Consider the following 15,538-nt stretch of genomic DNA (forward strand, 5'->3'; position numbering starts at 1 on the left):
CACATGTCATTTTTTTCCTTTCTATTTTTTTCTCTTCACAACAATTTCCTTGTGTTCCAAGGGGGTAGTTAGAGAAAATGACCTGGCTAGGGGAATATAACCAGCTTATAGAATTAAATGCCTTGAAGCCTTAGGGAACCACGGATTTACTGCATTTTCTATTTTATTTCTCTATGGGTGCAGTCAGACACTACTGAGTATGTCTGAAATGTCTGGTACAAGATTGGATGTTGGTGGTGATTTGGTCACATCATTTTACAGGCAATGAATAAGAAGTTATTGGGGAAGCTGATGCAGAACAGATTGTGCTTAGAATATGGTTCTTGTTCATTTGCAGGTACATGGCATGTGTGGTAACTTCAATGACAATCGTGAAGATGACCTGTCCTTGCCCAATGGTACACTTGTCAGTGTCGCACAGTTTGGAAATAGCTGGAAAGTGGAGGAAGACAGTGATGAAGGGTAAATGTAACTTCTTTTCATACATTCCATCTTCCTTCAGGAAAAAGTTTCCTTTCAGTTGTTTTTTCTGTTTGCTACTTTGTAACATGTAAGTAGTGTATGTGAGACTTTTCTCTTCTTGAATTCGAAGCTCAAAAAAAAGGCATCACCACAGGAAACCACTGTACAGGCCAGAGGGAAACCACAGCCATTCTGTTGACCTACATACACACTTGGGGAATTAGGCTTTGGGGCAGTCAAAAGCATGGACATCACCTCTGTTTATTTTACACTGAAAACACCTAGAGCAGGATGATGCTGTTGGGGAACAGTGAGGGCCAGCTGCTCCCTAAGGGACAAGGAGCCAAATGTGATAACACAGCCGAGAGAACAGTGGCCTCACCAGCCAGGGCCCATCCCACACTACCTGAGCAAGGCAAGCAGGGCAGGTCCAAGGGTGGAGGCCAGGGTCAGCCAAGAGTCCAGATCACCACACAAGTTTGCAGGGACAAGATAGGTCTGAGGTCAAGCTGAGAAGTCAATCCTCTAGTCAGGGTCAAGTTCAGTGAGAGTAACGAGGGTCAGACACAGCATGGTGATTGCCATGCAGGTCTACTTCTACCTAGTCTTTCACTCATAGACAGAAAGATGACTGTAGTCTCTAGTGTTATTTGTTTAATACCTTTCAGTAGAAACTTTCCAGTTTCAGTCTCCATCTTATATATGCCTTTGAAACTTAAATGCAGCTGTGTCTGTGCTTTCATGCAGTTGTTTATCAGACTTAAGAGAAGACGATGTTCCTCCTTGCACTGCTGAGAATAAACCAGTCATTGAAAGCCAGTGCAATGTCCTAAGATCAGACAGATTCAAAGCATGTCATAATCTAGTCAAGCCTGAAGACTTCATACAGATCTGCATCTATGACATGTGCCAGTATGATGGCATGAAGTCTGCTCTCTGTGACATAGTTCAAGTCTATGTGGACACCTGCAGGAACCATGGAATCACCATTAAATGGAGGAATAGCACATTCTGTCGTAAGTGCGCAAGCAAGTGAAAAAACTGAAACTTCAATGGCTGACAGCATGAAAACAAATTAGCAGTATGCGGTGAACAAGCTATGTAAAAGAAAATTAAACCCAAATTCTCACAAAATGCAATTCCATTATTATATTTTATGACTCCATTGTTGCACTGAACTGTGCTCAGGTTGAGCTAAACCCCGTGATAACTCGGGACTAGACAAGTTATGGATAGTAATGTGGAGTTAGAATGGCTTTAGTAGCCAAATGAGTGCCATGAGGTATTGCAATGAGGCTAAAATGGAGAAATAATATAACCAGAAGACTAAAACAAAGTGAGGTACTGTATTAGGACACGGAGCTCAATGCCACTCACTGTGTTCTGAATGAAAACTGGCAATTTGTCCAGTTGCTTATTAAGGGCCACATTGTCGGATTACTTTCCAGTGTATGTATGTGCCTCACACCATCCATTCAACAAAGCTACAAACAAATTATGTAAAAATGAGTAAAGATTACACAGTGGATTTCTTTTTGTTGTTTTTTCACAATTTAGTATTACATTGTGGAATTAATTATCACATAATATTGTGATTAACATGAATATGTTATGTTATGAATAACGTTACGAATAACAATTAACTGGTTAAAAAACAAGCCACATGAATGTCGAATAGGTCCATCAGAAATTCCTAGTTGCCTCCTTGCCACAAGTGGAGGAAAATACTGGACAAATGCACCCTTTGTCCTGCTACCCTGATTCTTGAACTGTTCCCTTATGCATCTCTAGTCATTGGCAGAAACAGGGTATAGAGCTAGATGAACCTTCAGTCTGACAATGCATATCTGTTGTTCTTGCATGTGTTTATGTCTGTGGTTAAGTTAGATATACACCTGGTTTGCATCACTGGAGGGTTGAACATTCTAAGGAATTTGCCCTAAAGATTCTAATTTCTAGCAGTGCCTAAAGAGGCATTTGCAGCTGAGCTGGAATACTTAATCTGAATGATCTAACACCAGGTGCCACCAGTTCAGGCATACTTGTAATAGAACTGAATCAGCAGCTCCAGAGAGGCTTCTCTGTTTTGTTTTTGTTGGTTTTTTTTAAATAAAATATAAAAAATCAAAACTGGTTGATGATCAAAATCAGATATTAAAAGGCAATTCTATACTACCATTTTATAGGCCAAGTTTTAGCTTTCAGGCAGGCACATGTGTTTGCAGTGCACTTTCTAAATGTATTTAATAACGGTGGTTCCATTCTCTTCACCCACACAGCATTGCCCTGCCCACCCCGCAGCCATTACACAGACTGTGTCTCCAACTGTCCATCAACATGCAATGACATTTTTGCCTCTTCCCTTTGTGAGAAGACAGAAGAGTGCACAGAGGGCTGTGAGTGTGATGATAATTACGTGCTCAGTAATGGCAAGTGTGTGCCTCTAAGCAATTGTGGCTGCAGAGATGATGACAACAATTACTACAGTGTAAGTAGTTTGTCTGTGGAGCAAATGTCTGGCTGCAAAACTTGTAGAAAGTTAGTCTCCTGTCCATCTGAATGAGAGAGAGAGAGAAATGTTCAGGGTCTACCTCTTAAATACCTATCATCTGATTAGTAAAAGCTGCAGGCTCAAGTATTAAGAGATGCAGGAGCTTGCTACTTAGCACCTGAGGCCAAAATCGAGGCATATCCAAAACTAGTCAATTGATCAGTTATTCAGGCAGTCTGTCCTAGTCCTGGTTTGTGTTCAAATTCTCATGTCAAAGACAATAAAATAAATGGACTGGGATCCTCCCTCCCACGCTCTTGGCGAGCCTACATCTGGATTGAATAGTTGTGGAATCACCAACTGGACAGGTTGCACCTAGCCAGCCCCCACACCCTTTGCTATTGAACTTTTATTGCATTGCAAAGGTGAGCACTTTGATAACATATTATTAAATTATTAACACAACTTGTGTCTAGGCTGGGGAGACCTGGATAACTCCACACTGCACCAAAAGATGCCAGTGTCAGAAGAACGGCGTCATCAAATGTAAGAGCTATAGCTGTGATTCTAAAGAAACCTGCGTGATCAAAAACGGAAAACACAAGTGCAATCCAACAGGTATGTGCAGGCAGATCTTCACTTGGTGTTCCATGAGGGCTGGAGAAGCAGGAAGGATGTGGGTGTTTCTTCTTTCTTCCATGGCACTTACAGTCTTTTCCACAGGGAACAACAGCTCTGACAGTGCTATTAACGACACATTACTGAACACAAAAAGGCCTCAGTTCTCAGAATAGAAAGTTCCAGTACAAGACAGAGAATTTGTAGAGGGAAGTGGAACAAGAGTTTGAAAATTTACTTACATCTAGAAATTTGGCAGTTCAGTCTGACTAGTTTAAATAAAAAGAAAGAAAAAAGATCTGCACTGCATCTACCAAAACTGAAACTCAGATATCTCTGTGAAGCCTTTGGCAATGATCCTGTTTTTTCCATTGCATACAGGACAGAGAAGATCTGAACAGATATGTAATAGGCCAGTCAGAAAACTTTTGGTGCTTTTCCTTGCTCCTGGGGTAATGGTTTGCTCTGCGCTCAGTGGTCAAGGAGAATACTTAGATGATAGTCACTGCATCTGATTGTTAGGTCTGGTGAACCCAATGATCAGTTTAGTAACCCCAGAAGAAATCAGTGTGACAGCAGTGAGCCAGCCAAAATTAGACATTGCTTTTCATGTTCCAGTAATTTTGTAGCAACACATTGCTGAGGATTATGAAACCAAGATCTCTACGAGCCCACTGCAAGCCATACTGTGTGGCAGTCATTCCTCTGCAGAGGACCAACGTGCACAACTTAGTCTCTATAAAGCCTACAAATCCTAATGTTCTCCTTCAGTTCAGTTGGCTCACACTGGTTCTCAGCAAAGGAATGAGTTTCTCTGGCTGTCTCCATTTGAGTGTCCATTCACTAGGGTGATGCCTGAGCACCCATCTTTACTTTAAGAGACCTGCATACTAGCAGCAATCATTTTTATCTGACTTATTTTAAACTGATCCATGCATGGGATCTGGTACATGCACATTCAGACTGGAGGGTAATGAAGCTCTTCCCCTTTAGGTTTTGGGAAATGCCGGATCATGGGCGACCCACACTACCGCACCTTCGACGGCCTGGTGCACCACTTTCAAGGGAAATACACATATATTCTGGCTCAGACCATCCCTAACCTACCTGATACTCTGACGCAGTTCAGCATTGAAGGCATGAACTATCCTTTCCGACGACGGCGACACATTACTTACCTGAAAGAGATTCTCGTCAATGTTTACAATCACACAGTGCGATTCAGGCAGAACAAGGAGCTTGTGGTAAGTTTCTCACTGGACTGCAGAGCACAGAGAAAGGCCCTCCCTTGGAGTAAAACACCTTTGAGTAATAAATGTCTGCTTTGAAGAATTTAAATATTAAAGCTAACCATATTATTACAGTAGTGCTACGGGGCAACCACCAGTGTGATTTTCAGTTGTCTCAAGTCTTTTGTCGCTATAGCTATGAAGGATGTAATTCCACTTCAAACAAATAAATTAATAAATAGAGATTCAGGAATAAAACACCAAATATCCCAAGACTTACAATAACGCCATACAATTTTTTATTTTTTTTTATACTTTCCTGAAGACATGATTCTGTTAACTTTAAAAAAATTGAATACTGAGTTTTTTTACCTGGTTAAATTATCTGACACAGTTGTCATGAAATCAGAGGAGTGTTCATTTGTAGCATTGACCTGTACTGAAGCCACATTTTAATTTGGCCTATATATTATGAATTTTAACTTATTCTTTCCCTGTTAGGTGGATGGTGTGAGGGTGAGTCCCCCTGCTCGTCCTCATGAAGGTATTCATATATATCAGAGGATAACAAGAATTTACCTGGAGACAGATTTTGGCTTATATGTGAGCTTTGATGGCAAGCAAAATGCAGGTAAGTGATACTAAGATAATGTGCATAAATATTTATGCGCTGTCTCAAAAAATGTTCTCATTCGAAAGGAGGTCTAAACCCAAGGCAAAATTAGAAACCTTCACCCTTTGAGCCTATGGCCCTTTATGATATGAACTTCCAGAAAATTAAAACAAAAAGTGTTTCCCAGGAACCAGAAAATCATAAAACTAGCATTTCTTTATCTGGATCCACCTGAACTTAGGAGAAATTAGATGTAGAGTCACACTGTTCTACTTTTTTTCATGTTAAGTAAGGCCTGAGTGATAAAAATGAAAGCAAATCAGGATCATGGGGTGCAGTCCGGATCTGCCCCTTTGCCAGCTTAACCCAGTCATAGGCCTGAAGTCCTCAAGCTATACAGCTGTGAGTACCTCCTTTTACATGCTTCCTCTCAAGCCTATTCCAGATAATCCCATTCTTTCTCAGCAGGAGTCTTATACCACATATACACAACTCACTCATGTTGAACACACATTACCTCCTCTGTTCAAAGCAGAGTTACTCCTGATTTACAACAGAATATAGCCATGTTATTTCTGAGTGCATGGTGAAAGTACCAGGCCATTTATACACAACCATCATTCCAAACCCTAAAATTCCACCTGCAGAAAGAAAAGGGCTGTTTTATAGGAATGCTGTTTCTCAATGAGCAAGTAGACTGGAAGGGCAAAAAGTGCGTGTTGCATTCAGTTTGTTGCAAAGCAGTAAGCAGTATGCACTAAGAGCACTCAGGTGGTGATGTCATGTTATACAATACCTTATTGGCTGCAAGAAATTACATGTTTCATGATCCGTGTTGCAGAGCACAGAAACAGTCCTGTGAATACATGTATGAACATGTATGTTCAGGGCTGTGTTCATATCCTACATGAGGCCCGTGTCACATTACCAACTCCGGTCTGAATCATGAAATATGGTACTTGGCACTGCCTTCCACCTCTTCTATACACTCAGAAGCAAAGATTTCTGTGTAATGGCTTTTTTTTCTTCTGAACTTCCCTAGATATAAAGCTGGCCAACACCTACAGAAAGAGAGTGGAAGGCTTGTGTGGTGACTTTGATGGGAGATACAGAAATGACTTCACAACTCCAGATGGCGTTTGGGTGAAGAATGTGAATGTATTTGGCAAGAGCTGGAAAGTTCCTCTGAAAAGAACTACCTCTCGTCTCAGGTACTCAATTTTCTACTTAATATCCATGGCAAGCACAGCCACTGGAATCGAGTGAATTAAGTCATAGTTAATATCCAGGAATAACTATACTGTCTTATTTCTGGTCTTTCTTCTTCCCTTGGTCTGTGTGTAGGGACTTTTCCTGCTCATCACTAAGGTGAACTATCAGTATCCTTCTGTCTAGCCAAAAGAGGCCTGAACTACCACTGCATTACTCCAGTTCAGTATCCCTCTTTGGAGTCACAGCCATGACAACTGCTAGGGCACAGGGATGAGTAAGATCTTTGCCAAGCTCATGGTTCCTGGCAAACATAAATACATCATGTTGTGCTGGATGGGCCTGAGGGAGGGCAAATCCTGGTTCAGTGTCATCCCTCCCTCTGGAACATGAAATTAGCTTTGAAATCCATCAAGATGAATTCACAGTTCCTCCCCGAAGAGGTTCTTGAAGAGTCTGATTTCCTTACTTTCATGACTGTCTAGTGTTTTCTGCCAGTACACAAAAAGTAAGGACATTCTTTTGAGTATAAATGAGCGTGATATTTGTGGTCAGGCAAATTCTGTGCTAATTAGTCCATACAGAACATTGAAACAGGTAGGGAAAGAAATTTCCTTCCTCGTTCCTTCTCAATTTGCTTTGAAAGACCTTTGGAGGTTGCTTAGCCCACTGCCACAGAACTTTTTCAGCAAGTAAATGGAATTTTATTAGCTGTCAGGATATAATTTGGCTGCAAAACCTTGTCTGCCAGAATTGTAGAAAGCAGTATGTAGGCTAGTGTTGAGCATAAAGGGGCTCTGGAGGCTATGTCTACAGGAGAATTCTGGCACTTCAGGCATGCAGCCAGTTGTTCAGTGAAAGTGAGCATATGTCCAAGAAATAGTGGCCTATTCCAGCTGCATCATTCTGATTAACATTCAAGTTTTATTGAATAGATTGGATGAAGGAGGCATTGGATGAAGTCTGTGTCACGCAGAATTTCCAGAGAGATAATTACAGATATCCCTTTTGATCTAAATACCCATAAGTCTTTGAGATGGTAGGAAGTCAAAAAGTACATCTTTGATTTGCCTTATCTATGTCCTTCCAATTCAGAAATTGAGAGAGAAATAATCATGAGAGAGAAATAAGCTTACACTTATACCACAAGGCAGAAGTACTCTTGTGGTGTTACTTAGAGAGTAGTACCATGAATGCTGGATGTACAGAGAACTGACGGTTTCATAATGACTTCATTTACAGACGAGATGTCAACTCAGAACGTCAGTCTGAGGAGGAACCAGATCCAGGGCTTTTCCAAGGCTGCAGTGAAAATCAGTTGAAGCAAGAAAACAGAACTTCAAGATGTCAAATCCTGACTGACTCAAATGGTCCTTTTGTAAAGTGTCATTCTACTGTCTCACCAGATTTCTATTTCACGTAAGTGTCTACTGCAGACAGTTGTTCTCCCCATTTGCAAAATCATTTTGGTGCTAGTTTCTGACAAGAACCTTGCATCTTCAGTCTCCAGGGTGTTAATAAGAACTGAGGATAGTGTCCTTGGAGAACTGCGCCCAGTGATTCCATTATTAGTATATTTAAACCCCCTTATTTATTTTTAAATAATTGTGATGATCTGTCTTTCCATCTATGTAGAGTTTCACTCTTCTGTTAGCTCTAGACAGTAGCTTTCCTCTTTTCCTACAGAGATAAAGCAGCAGTGTTAAGCATTATCCCTGTAGGCTGTGTATCCAGTGCGCTTACAGTTCTCATCCACATTCAGTGAAAATTTAGTACCTGAGTCTATTACTTTCCTTTTAGCAATTCTAGCTTCATGAAATCTAGCCTTTGTGCTATAGCCACAAAGGCTAAAGCTGTCAGTGACACTTCTTGAATCTTTCATGGAGAAGTGTAAAAAACAGATGAGTGAAGAGTAACTAACCCGGTATCTTCAACAAAGTTCCCTCTGCTGTGTTTGAAGGCTGCTCTGGCCTCCTATACAATTCCTACACACCTAATTTTGAGCTGTATGAAACCTGTTGATTCATCCCCACATTTATCATTCATCCATCATCAGTCCCAAAATTGCCAAGTAGCTGCCAGTTTTCTTTAGTCATATAGTTGTATCTAATGTTTAAAAATGCCCACCTCAAAGTCCCTCCTAGCTGTGAGAAGAATGTGAAGATATCTTAAGCCAGATAAACTGGACCACTGGCTTCAATGTATATATCCTGTTTCTTAACATAAGCCTATTTTTCTCCTCACTCTAGAATTTGGTTGGGCAGCCTGTTCTACCTTCGTAGTCGTTGCCTGATTTTTCTGAGGTGCCGCATACTTGCAAATCCCATTCATCTCAGATCTCAGTGCCTCTGAAAATCAAGCCATAGATATTCAGATGAGCAAAGCTGAGAAGGTAGCACTGGCAAACAAACACTGGCTAAAACAGAATTCTGTGTCAATATTCAAGGCATATGGACATGTAATGAAAGAAGTGTATAGTCCAGCTATAAGACTTAGCAGCACTAAAACGTGCTCTATAAGCAAGATGCAGCCATGCTAGCCCAAAACAGAAGCAGAAGCAAAGAATAACTTATTGTGACAAGCAGTCAGGTGCCTGTTTATTGCTTGTTCATGTATGAATACCCCACATATTAGCAGCAGCTGCACAACAAATGACCTGATCTTCCCAATCATGTGGCTGGGGTTTTCCTGTCAGCCAGATACAGGAAAAGAGAACTAACTTGGAGTCAGGCAGAAAAGCAGCTGAAAATGAACAGTAACAAAGGTATTGGGAATGAACGCTTTCTCACGTTCCACATAGGAGCTGCCTGTTTGATATGTGTGTGGAAGGAGATGATGCTACCTTATGTCGCAGTCTGGAGGAATACGTGCTGGCTTGTCAGCAGCAAGGAGTCAGTATGGAAGGCTGGAGGCAACAGACAGTTTGTGGTAAGCAAAGGAAGAACCGGAAAGTATGGTTTCCACCTAAAGGGCTCCCAAAATCTGAGATCTGAGGCTTTTCCTAGATGCACCATATCAAAGCTTCTCAGGGAGTAAAACCATGTTGATTCACGCTTCAATCACTGTTCACAGTTTAGCATGCACACTTGCTCTTCCGGCCTCTCTTCCATGTCCTATGCTGAATTTCACATTTAGACCCCAGCTTAGAAAGCTACTTAAGAAAGCAGACCTGTCAGCTCCCCTGTCATCAGAAGTTTTGTGAGAGAAAAAAAAATGTCCCCATTCCCAACTGGGCAAAAAAGTTAAAATTTTGGAGACCATCACAAGCCACAAATCTGAAGGAAAAATATTTCACGTCAATCTCTCTTTAAATCTACAACTATATAATTCTCTTTTTTGCCTGTGAAATTTCAAGATAAAAAAAGATTCAGCTGAAAATTTCACATCTTTCAGACTAAAAAATGCTGAAATAAAACTTACAATAATCTCAAACCTTTTTTTCCTAATTTTTTTTTTCCAAGTTGGAAGATTCATCAAATCATACTTCCTCTTTCACACCCATGGTTAGAGGACTTTGTATTCCTGGTGAAACACAGTTCCCAGAGTTGTGAAACAGCTCTGGTACTTGCAGGGATGGCTACCCTGCATGTGTGAGAAGTTATTTGAGATCACTGAACACCAGGATTGAGAGCACAGCATACAAATAGCTTTGACAATGCATTTCCTGACTTTGGAGTGCTTTACTTACAACTTCAGTACTATTATATATGCATGCACATCTCTGCGTGTGTGTGTTCATCATATTGCCTCCTACAAAATGGTAGCATCCTCTGGATCTCAAAGGGCATTGTGTAAGTAATGCACAGCAGCCTGCTGTAACTGGACTCTCCTTATTTTTCCAGGTATGTCATGTCCTGCCAACAGCAACTACAGCTCATGCATGTCTGCATGCCCAGCGTCCTGCGGCGACTTGACCAGCCCCTCTGCGTGCGAATCACCTTGTCTTGAAGGCTGTGAATGTCTCCCTGGCTATGTTCTTAGTGGTTTTGACTGCGTGCCTTACAAACAATGTGGCTGCACATACCTTAACAAATATTATGAGGTACAGTCTCTCTGTGGCTCAGACAGCTCCCACCGCACCAAAAAATATTTTCTTCTGCTAATTATTTTGACAATCTCATTCTCCTCAGCATGTAATTTTGCATTAGAAACAAAGAGCAATTGTTTAATAACATTCTGGTCTCTAGAAGAAGGGAAGAGAGAGTAGATCATTTGGTCTGCCTCTGAAACTCTGCCTGCCAGAACACCCAGGGCAGGCACTTGGAAAACGTATATGATTACACTCTGACCTCCATGTTAATTCTTCACCTTTATTACACTAAATAATAGCCTCATATGCTCTAAAGTTTACAACACACCAGTTACAGAGAAATTCTGTCAGCCACTGTGGTCCCTCTCCTCTCAGTGAAGAGTGGTATAGGCAGGGCTGAGAGTCTCTAGAGTTGGCTATGACATGAAGAGAGCCCCAAGCAAGGCTGGATTCTGAGGAATACAGAGAATCCTCCATTGTCACTGCAGGATAGAACCGCTTCATAATCTCATAGATTCTTGGTTTAACACTAGAGATTTGGTACAGAAAAGGCCTAAGCCAGTAAAGACTGTTTTATGGGAAGAAGGAGACACTTACTATGAACAGGTGGCACTTCCCAGAAGAATGGCACATAGCATTTCCACATTGCCTTGGAGTCATGATGTGATGCATCTGCCACTCTCCCTTATCTCCAGCAACAGTTAGACATTGTTGGTTGCACATGTACCCCATCTGGGGCTAGGAGCTCACACACCAAACTCTTCTTTTGCCTTCTTTCTTGGGCCATCCTTGAGTTTCAAAGAGCTGGATTAGTAAGCTGCTTGCTTTCTTTTTTGTACAAATTACAAAAAAAAAAAACCAACCCCGCCCTGTTGCCATTCATTATGAAGGCACCAGAGAGAGTAGCAAGGGGCCCCAGTGCTCCATTCACGGTTTTTCTGGCTGATTTCATTTGATATTTTTTAACGTTTGAGAGCAGCCCTGCGGAGAAGGACTTGGGGGTACTGGTAGATGAAAAACTGGACATGAGCCAGCAATGTGCGCTTGCAGCCCAGAAAGCCAACCGTATCCTGGGCTGCATCAAAAGAAGCGTGGCCAGCAGGTCGAGGGAGGTGATTCTGCCTCTCTGCTCTGCTCTGGTGAGACCTCACCTGGAGCACTGCGTCCAGCTCTGGGGCCCTCAGCACAAGAAGGACATGGAGCTGTTGGGGCGGGTCCAGAAGAGGGCCACCAAAATGATCCGAGGGCTGGAGCACCTCTCCTATGAGGCCAAGCTGAGAGAGTTGGGATTGTTCAGCCTAGAGAAGAGAAGGCTGTGAGGAGACCTTATTGTGACCTTCCAGTACTTAAAGGGGGTCTACAGGAAAGATGGGGAGAATCTTTTTAGCAAGGCCTGTTGTGACAGGACAAGGAATAACGGATTTAAACTAAAGAAGAATAGATTTAGACTAGACATTAGAAAGAAATTTTTTACAATGAGGGTGGTGAAGCACTGGAACAGGTTGCCCAGAGAGGTGGTAGAGGCCCCATCCCTGGCAATATTCAAGGTCAGGTTGGACGGGGCTCTGAGCAACCTGATCTAGTTAAAGCTGTCCCTGCTCACTGCAGGGGGGTTGGGCTAGATGACCTCTAAAGGTCCCTTCCAACCCAAAGCATTCTATGATTCTATGAACGTTTAACTGCTGTCTTCCAGATTGGAGAAATATTCACCACTGATGACTGCTCTCAGAGATGCCAGTGCACAGAAAGCTCCGCTGTCTCCTGCTCTAACATAGCATGTGGATCTGATGAAATCTGTGGCATTTCAAACTACACTCGTGGATGCTACAGGAGTGAGTCAACCACTATCACATTGTCTTTGATGCTAAGAAGTCTTGACTTACTACTTATAGGACATCACTGGGTTGGGGATAGTTGCAACAGAGTGTGTACAGAAGAAAAGCATACCAGGGATCTTGCTCAGATGTTTCCTTGTAGAAAAAATTCAAAGTGTTTCTTTCCCTTATTCCTGTTGTCAAGTACAAGTTATATGCCTTAAAAGACAGGGAATGTCCAGCATTAGAGGTCAGTGCAACCTAAGCAAAAACAGTTCTCTCAGGGTTGGATATCTGAGAGTCTAAAGTGTTTCTCCTTCCTTTTTGCTAGGTGGACCATGTATGCCAGATCCTTGTAAGAATGATGGAGTTTGCTCTGAAACTACCAACAGCACCTCTCTCCACTTCTCCTGTGAATGTTCAGAAATATACACAGGACTAAACTGCGAGGCTGAAAAGATAGGTAATAAAACAATTTTGGATTTCACTGCCTGCATTACATACACCACTTTCAAAAATGGGTGTCATAACGGAGAAGACTGAGCTTTCTCTTCATTTCCATGCTGTAAACTAGTAACCCAGTAGGTGAGAGCCTGTGGTCATCCAAGCAGAAAGAAGGGGTCAGATGCCCCAGTGGAGGGGTGCTAGAAGGCATGACAGCAGGGCTCTGTAGAGCATACAGGGCCTGGGTCTGACACCTCTCCAGAAAGCCACATCCATCAGAGAACACAGTATAAACCAAGCAGACAGGCAAGGGTTGAGAAAAAATTTCTGTTCACAGTATGGTTAGCTTTCACTGACAGGGCTCTTATTTCTTCTTCAGCTGAAGACCCTCCCACAGAGAATCCTGAGGACCATACAGTTGCCATCATCGTTGGAGTTGTGGCAGGTGTAGTTGTTATCATCATTCTCATCTCCTCTACAGTGTACCTGTACAGGTAAGGCTTTTCCCAGCTTTGCTACATTCAGCAGTCAAGACACATAACACCCCTTTTAGCACCTGTAAACCTCAAAACTCCCATTAGTCACATACCTGCAGGACCAGAAAGGAACCACAGCATTCAGGATCTCATTTGAGGAATGTGAGGAAAAACTTAGCTTTTTCTACAGAAATGAACATATGCCATTTCCTTTACACAGGGCATATGCATCACTATCACAAAACTTGGGCTTCTCCAAAATCTGACTTCATTCATGCTTACACCATTATTTGACCTCCCTCTACCGCTAAGAACAGAAATTAAAAATGTTTGTTCTTTTTTTTTTTCTCATTGTACAGAAGGAAGAGAGAGACATATACACCTACGAACTCAAGGAATTCTTCTTTGAAACAGTCCAGCGATGTAGTGGATGACAGAGCACATGAGCAAGATTATGGCTGCATTGTGAACGCTGCATTTGATCAAAATTAATCCCCAAACACACACCTATAGTTAGCAATATTTTTCCAATTTATTTGTATTACTTTCTGCTCTTGTATTTTAATAGTATTTGTAATACTTTGAGAAGAAATAATACTAAATAAATCATTGCATTTGCTGAAATCCTTTGAAATTGTTCCTCTAAAATATCTCTCACATCTCATGTTGTAGACCCAAACTGAAGTATGTCCTAACTTACATAAGAGACTGTGTTGTCTTCAGAGGCTGTTCGAAAAGCACAAAGTCCGAACAGGATTTGCCAGCACAAGTGTGCTACATGCCTCTGATGGATGTACAAATTATAGACTGATGGCAGTCTTAATTAATTACAGCATCCGAGGCAGGTAGGCCTCCATGAGATCATCTTACCCAAATCCTTCCATGGGGAGATGATTAGCTGACTGAGCTGGACACAGTTCTTACTCCTCTTCTGGCAAGACATGTCCAACTGGGGAGAGAAGTATATAAGACACTGAGCTCATCTAATGACAGGTGTAGTAAAAAGGATGACCCCCATTGTCTCCCCTGGGAGTGCTGGACTGAAAGAAGTGATTGCTGGAAGGAGAGCTGCCTCCCTGCTATCAGGGTGGAGTGGACAAGAAGCAGGGTTGTCATCAGCCCCTGGCCTGTGGGGGCTAAGCAAGAGCATAACTTAACAAAAACTTTCTGAAGAATGAGATCCTGTCATAAACTCTACTTGGGGTCTTTACAAACTCTGAAGCTGCCACACTCTGATGAACATGCGCAGAGATCTGCATTGGCTCAGTCCCAGGCCATGCTAAGGACCCTCCTATAGCAGAAGATCAAAGGTGTTTGTGGCAAGGCCCAACAACATGCAGTGTGCAAGACACCCACCCAATGACGGACCACTCTCAAGGCTTGGGGGACTGAAGCACTGGCTGGGCCTTGTACAAGCCCTGGACGAATTTCCAGTGCCATGGGTGAAGTTTTGAGACATAAGGAAGGCACCATTAAGGTTTCTCTTATGCTTCTCCAGTTCTTTGCAGGTTTGCTTCTGATTACAGTAAGGAACAGCGTGGGCTTCTCATTGTTTCTGCAGTAATGCTGGTTATTATTTACTTACCCTTTCTCCTTTCCCCTGTATCCATGAACTCATGTGTGCTGTCAGCCAAAAAAGTTTTTGTGACCTCCATGAATAGTTAGGCAGATAAAAGGCATTTTATTCCAATCCATTCAAGAACATGCCAGCTATCCATACATGCACAGCTCAGCTATTTTGGAGAGGATGTGAATGGGCTTTCAGCCTCGTTACATAATGAAAATGAATCAGCGCCCTGGACCTACTCGTGCGCAAATGAACTGTCAACTTTATGCTGGAATTTCACCGCCATTATAAAAGCATTTGTCCTGCCTGTTCAGCGGCAGCTTCCTATTGCACTCTCGCGCTTGCCAGCAGTGCGATTCTGTGAACGCAGAGCGGTGCTGACCGCGCGCCTCCCGGTGCAGTCGGTGGGAGCACAGGCCAGGATCCCAAGCAACAGGGCCCAGCTGGGCCCAGGTCAAGCAGATTTCTGGGTTTCCATGGATACACCTTGCTATTTCAATACCTCAAGAACTGCCTTGGCTTTCCATTGCAAAGCCTCACAAATACTTCAGACTTGAAACAGGGGCTGATACGGAACACAGAATT

Source organism: Pelecanus crispus, chromosome 9 (genome assembly GCF_030463565.1).
Source record: "Pelecanus crispus isolate bPelCri1 chromosome 9, bPelCri1.pri, whole genome shotgun sequence".
NCBI lineage: Eukaryota > Metazoa > Chordata > Aves > Pelecaniformes > Pelecanidae > Pelecanus > Pelecanus crispus.